We start from the raw sequence: 5,917 nt of genomic DNA, 5'->3' as shown, positions 1-5,917 counted from the left end.
CTGCCTGGAAGCCAGTATTCTGCTAGCAGCCTTCAGATTGGAACTTTCAGCTCCTTCTACACCATACCTGTCTGGATGCTGCCCACCTTGATGATAATGGACTGAACCTCTGAACTATAAGCCCACGCCAATTAAATGTTGTCCTTATAAGAGTTGCCTTGGTCATGGTGTCTGTTCACAGCAGTAAAATCCTAACTAAGACAATGCTACTTCACCACAGTAACTGAATCAATTGGCCATGGACTGAGAGCTAATGTATTCATTTGTCTGTCTGTCTGTCTCTATCTCTGTATATCTATCTGCCTTTGCCTCTGCCTCTCTGTCTCTCTTTCTCTGTGTGCTTTACATGCATGTGTTATACACATATGTGTAGGTATGCATACCCATTCATACATGAAGTGTCAAAAGAAGGATATCAGGTGTCTTGCTCTATTATTCTCTGCTGTATTCCCTCTAGATGGGATCTCTTGCTGGACCTGCAGCAAGGCCAGGAAACCCCAGTGATCTTCTCAACTCTACCATCACCCTTGCCATCACCTCTGACACAGCACTATGGTTACCAGAGCCTGACCATGCTTTGCTTTTTATATGGGTTCTAGGAATATAGGAACATAGGCTGTACTGGCTGGCTTTGTATGTCAACTTGACACAAGCTGGAGTTATCACAGAGAAAGGAGCCTCCCTTGAGGAAATGCCTCCATGAGATCCAGCTGTAAGGCATTTTCTCAATTAGTGATCAAGGAGGGAGAGCCCAGCCCATTGTGGGTGGTGTCATCCCTGGGTTAGTAGCCCTGGGTTCTATAAGAAAGCAAGCTGAGCAAGCCAGGGGAAGCAATCCAGTAAGTAACATCCCTCCATGGCCTCTGCATCAGCTCCTGCCTCCAAGTTCCTGCCTTGTGTAAGTTCCTATTCTGATTTCCTTTGGTGAGGAACAAAAATGTGGAAGTGTTAGCTGAATAAACCATTTCCTCCCCAACTTGCTTCTTGGTCATGATGTTTATTGCAGGAATAGAAACCCTAAGACACAGTCCCTCAGGCTTATGTAAGTGCTCTTACCTGCTGAGCCATCTCCCCAACCCACAACTAACCTTTTGTATTTATAAGCTGATGATCTCAGGACTTTGATACAATAGTGGAGAGATGACAAATAGCCTAAAATATTAAAAAAAAAAACCACCCAATACATCATTAGGATGTATTTCCTGATGGCTCTGGGAAAGCTCATACAAATTCTAGATGATGTAGATCAGGGCCTCCTGCTGGTGGGACCCTTGGAGCAATGGAAGCAGAGTAGAGGTGGGATGAAGAGAAAAAAGAAAGGACAGAATCAGAGAATGCAAAGAAGCCGAGGAACTGTGTTTCTAAACGCCACATGAGTGCAGAAGATAAGTTAGAGCATCCCTACTGATGTTCCTCCAATGTTTACTCACTGATTTTTAAAATATTATCTATCATGAACCCAAAAATGTCAAAATCAAATCCATATGATGCTATAAGAAGCAAACAATCTCCATAGCTAAGTAAAATTCTTCAAAGGGGGATGGGGAGATGGCGTGGTTCATAAAGCACGTGCTGTTCCTACAAGAGAATTCTGGTTGTGTTCCCAGCATGCAAGTCAGAAAGTTCATGAACACTTGGAACTCCAACTCCAGGAGAACGTGAGCATTCCTAACCCATGCAGGCACCCACACACGCGGTGTTCATATGCCTGCTCAGGCACACACGTATAAATACATCTTTTTTAAAACTTAAAATTAAAAATCCTTTAAAATCGTAACAGATCTTTTTTTAATGCTAATATATTGTCAACACCTCTGTCTCCTGCGTGGGATACGTGTCGGCCCGGAGATCTCTGTAATAAACCTCGCCTTTGCTTATTACAAAAAAAAAAAAAAAAAAGACTAATATATTTATTCGTTTGTCATGCAGGGGATTGAATCCAAGGTATATAAAAAAAAATGCCAGGTAGGCCACTCTATCTTTGATCCTGTATTCCTGACCTGGAAAGGTATGTATTAAGGTTATAATATATAAAAGATCATGTACGTGAGAACCAAGAAAAACTCAGAGACTTGATGATGAAACTCAAGAAATAGTTGGATGCATGAGATCAGGTCATTTCAGAATGAAGAAAAACTGGAATGGTTAAATACAATACATGTCTTTAAGGTAGAAGGAAACATTTAAGACATGTGAAAGACACTGAATATCAGCAGAGAAGACCCAGTGATTGGATGACAGAAATCCCCAAGTAAACCAAAGAAGCCAATAAATGCTCTTTAATGCGCTAGTTCATGAACTTTCTAGAAAAAGAGCACTGGGCTGTGAGACCACATGAATACTTTAAAACACCAAACCAGGTGACAAACACCCAAATCGATGCTAGTAAATAATACTAGGGAGCTGGAGAGATGGCTCAGCAGCTAGGAGCACCTTCTGTTCTTTCAGAGACCTGAGTTTAGTTCCCAGCACCTATATAGAGAGGCTTACAACAGCCTGTAACTCCAAAGCCAGAGGATTTGACCTTCTTGGACGCCCATGTGCAAAAACATGAACAAAAGTCATGAATGGCCAGATACTAGCACTGGGGTGACAGAGACAGAGATTCTGAGTCTGCTTGAATCAGTGAGTACCTCACACCTGTGTCCGCACACACATGAACATGTATGTGCACATACATGAAAAGAAAGGACAAGAAAAGAAAATCAGCAGGGATAGAGGTCAACAACAGACTGCATGCATGAACAAAGCCCTGGGTTCAATCCCCAGCACTAAGGTGGAAAAAATGAAATATAACCAGCTGTCCTAAGGCTCCTGGCAAGAGAACTGTCACCGGGTTTCTGTGTGTGTCACAAGGCACCATGCTGTAAAATGTGAGACTACTGCTCCTATCACATTAAGGATGCTCGGTGCGGTCCCTTGTTTAAGGGAGTGAATATGTGAGCTTTGGCTTACAGGGAGGCTATCAAAGTAAAATTAAAAACTAGGGAGACATCACCCAGGATCACAAAGAAGGGAGGCTCCAGAGCCTCGAGAGTGGCTTGGCAGGCAGCACTGGCAGAGGTGCCTGAAGCCCCACGCTGGCAGCAGGTTTCTGCCAGAACAATCTGGTGATACAACTGGCTGTAAGTCACTCATTGTTTCTGAGCTCAAAGCTCTCCTGGAAGTTCTCAGGGCACCTCATTGTCCTTACCAGATTGTTGCCGGAAGGGATTTTGGGTTTGTTTTTGGTTTTTAGTTTTCTTTTCTAGAAAAGATACATAGTCTGTAACTAAAGAACCCCCGAGTGACAGGAAAGATGGACATGTGGGGAGCGGGGTGCCCTCACTTAACGTCTCCAGAATACTACTGATTTTTCCGAATTCATTTTTAAGCCTACATTGGCTGACCAAAAAGGAGCTGTTTGCTTTGATCATTGTTTACCTCTGGTCTGGAAGCCCTGAAAACAGCAAACAGAAGCTTGGCTTCCCAGAATTTCTTGTGTTTGACTACAGCTGGCAGCGTGCGAACCATCTTTGGATTTTAACTAAATCTGACAAAAAGTGACAATCGCAACCATTTCTGAAAAAATTCTCATGAAGTCACTGATTCCGAAGGGTCTCAAGTCCTCCTTGGGGCTAGTGTTCACTCTGCTGCAAACGTTTTTCTGGTCACAAGTTCTTCCTGTAGGCCGAATTTTAACGTATTTGTTACTTTAGCCTAGAGGAGAATTCTGTTTTCTCTACCTGGTCATAACAGCCTTTGATCACATGACTTAAGTTGGCCAATGAAAAATGAGAAGCAATGCTTGCTACTTCAAGTGTAAAAACCAGTCTGGGGTTTACTGAGCTCTGTGTTTCCGTCTGCTGCTAGCTGCTCAGGCTGCCTGGGCACCAAAGGAAGATGATGTCAGCACACGGGGATGTGAGTATGTGACAGATGACAAGCAGAGGAATTGGGAGTTTCTCTGTCCACACTATAAACTAGCCACCTATATCCAGTGAGATTATTAACTGGCTGTTATTGACTAAGCTATTAACCCTCCACCTTCTCATCCTCTTCCTCTTCATTTTCATTGTTGCCAACTAAAATGGTGCATTTCTGGGGTTGGGGATTTAGCTCAGTGGTAGAGCGCTTGCCTAGCAAGCACAAGGCCCTGGGTTCGGTCCTCAGCTCCGGAAAAAAAAAAAAAAAAAGGTGCATTTCTACATAGCACAGGCTAGCCTCCAACTAGGGATCCTCCTGCCCCAGCCTCCAAAGTGCTGGGACTGTATGTACCACTAGGCTTGGTTCCTGATACCCCTAATTGCAAGCCGTGCACTTGCATCCGTAGAAGATCATTGTGACATCCACACTCTCCTCCCCGTGTCACAGATGAGGAAGCAATGAACTCAATGGCTGATTCCCAGCCTGGAGAGCTGGCCCTAAGTCAGTTTAATACCTCAGATGCCTGTGTGTAAAACTAAGAGCAGGTTTTTGTACTGACCTTCAGAGAGTTGATCCTTGTGCAATGGCGCCTTCCAGGAAGTTCTTCGTCGGGGGCAACTGGAAGATGAACGGGAGGAAGAAATGCCTGGGAGAACTCATCTGCACCCTGAACGCAGCCAAGATGCCGGCAGACACCGAGGTGGTTTGTGCACCGCCAACCGCCTACATCGACTTCGCCAGGCAGAAGCTGGATCCCAAAATTGCTGTGGCTGCACAGAACTGCTACAAAGTGACCAATGGGGCCTTCACTGGGGAAATCAGCCCTGGCATGATCAAAGACTTAGGAGCTACCTGGGTGGTGCTGGGACACTCTGAAAGAAGACACATCTTTGGGGAATCAGACGAGTTGATTGGGCAGAAAGTGAACCATGCCCTATCCGAGGGACTCGGAGTGATCGCCTGCATTGGGGAGAAGTTAGACGAAAGGGAAGCTGGCATCACTGAGAAGGTTGTTTTTGAGCAAACCAAGGCCATCGCAGATAATGTGAAGGACTGGTCCAAGGTGGTCCTGGCCTATGAACCGGTATGGGCCATTGGGACTGGCAAGACTGCAACCCCTCAACAGGCCCAGGAAGTACACGAGAAGCTCCGGGGATGGCTGAAATGCAACGTCTCTGAGGGGGTGGCTCAGTGCACTCGGATCATTTATGGAGGTTCTGTAACTGGAGCGACTTGCAAAGAGCTGGCAAGCCAGCCTGATGTGGATGGCTTCCTCGTGGGCGGTGCATCTCTCAAGCCTGAATTCCTGGACATCATCAATGCCAAACAATGAGCACTGCTCATCCCCCTACCTTCCTGCGTAGCCTGGACCAGGTTGCCCAGAAGTTTAGTAACTGCTCCCGCCAGTCACATGCTTCTGATGACATCATCAACTCCATCTTGTGACCTAATCCATACTGTACCTTCCTGAGTCTCTTACCTCCCCATAATAGTTGGGACCAGGCCAATCCCTTTACCACTTACAATGGGTAAAATCAAATATGTCACCAAGATGGCTTCCTGAGGAGGGGAAGGAGTAGAACTGGCTGTCCCTTTGGGCCCTAATGGGTGAAAACGGCCTTCCATTGGTTTGGGATGGAAACTCACGGCTGGACCACAGGAAGTAGGCTTCTTGTCACTTTGGCCTGTCACTTAGATGGCCTTGGCTCTAGCTTCACTCCCAAGCCCTACTGGATGTGTGATGCAGAGATTCAGAGTCTTCGGGTCTGAATTTCAGTGTACATTAAGGCCAAGATCCTCTTCCTCTTAGAGGCCTGGGATATCCCCTCCCCCGCAGTGCCGAAGCCCTTGTATTGTGTTTGTGAACCATCCTACGTATAAGGGAAATAAACACCTGGGCCTAAAAAAAAAAAAAAAAAAAAATCTAAGAGCAGATTGAAAAACCTCTCCACAGACACACAGCCCATACCCTGAGAGTCAGCCATGGCATGCACAAGTTCTTCCCTGAAAT

The 5,917-nt window shown here is 45.6% G+C and overlaps 1 pseudogene across 1 annotated transcript; it reads left to right on the top strand.

Moving 5' to 3' along the window:
- Positions 1–4,450: 4,450 nt before the first annotated feature.
- Positions 4,451–5,687, top strand: Tpi1l2 (triosephosphate isomerase 1 like 2; annotated as a pseudogene). The gene has a single exon (XR_015641248.1). The product of XR_015641248.1 is annotated as a triosephosphate isomerase 1 like 2 (transcript).
- Positions 5,688–5,917: the final 230 nt, after the last annotated feature.

Source organism: Rattus norvegicus, chromosome 17, assembly GCF_021556685.1.
Source record: "Rattus norvegicus strain SHRSP/BbbUtx chromosome 17, alternate assembly SHRSP_T2T, whole genome shotgun sequence".
Classification (NCBI taxonomy): domain Eukaryota; kingdom Metazoa; phylum Chordata; class Mammalia; order Rodentia; family Muridae; genus Rattus; species Rattus norvegicus.
Note: the sequence above shows the minus strand (reverse complement) of the source record. Positions and strands in the feature narration are given on the sequence as shown.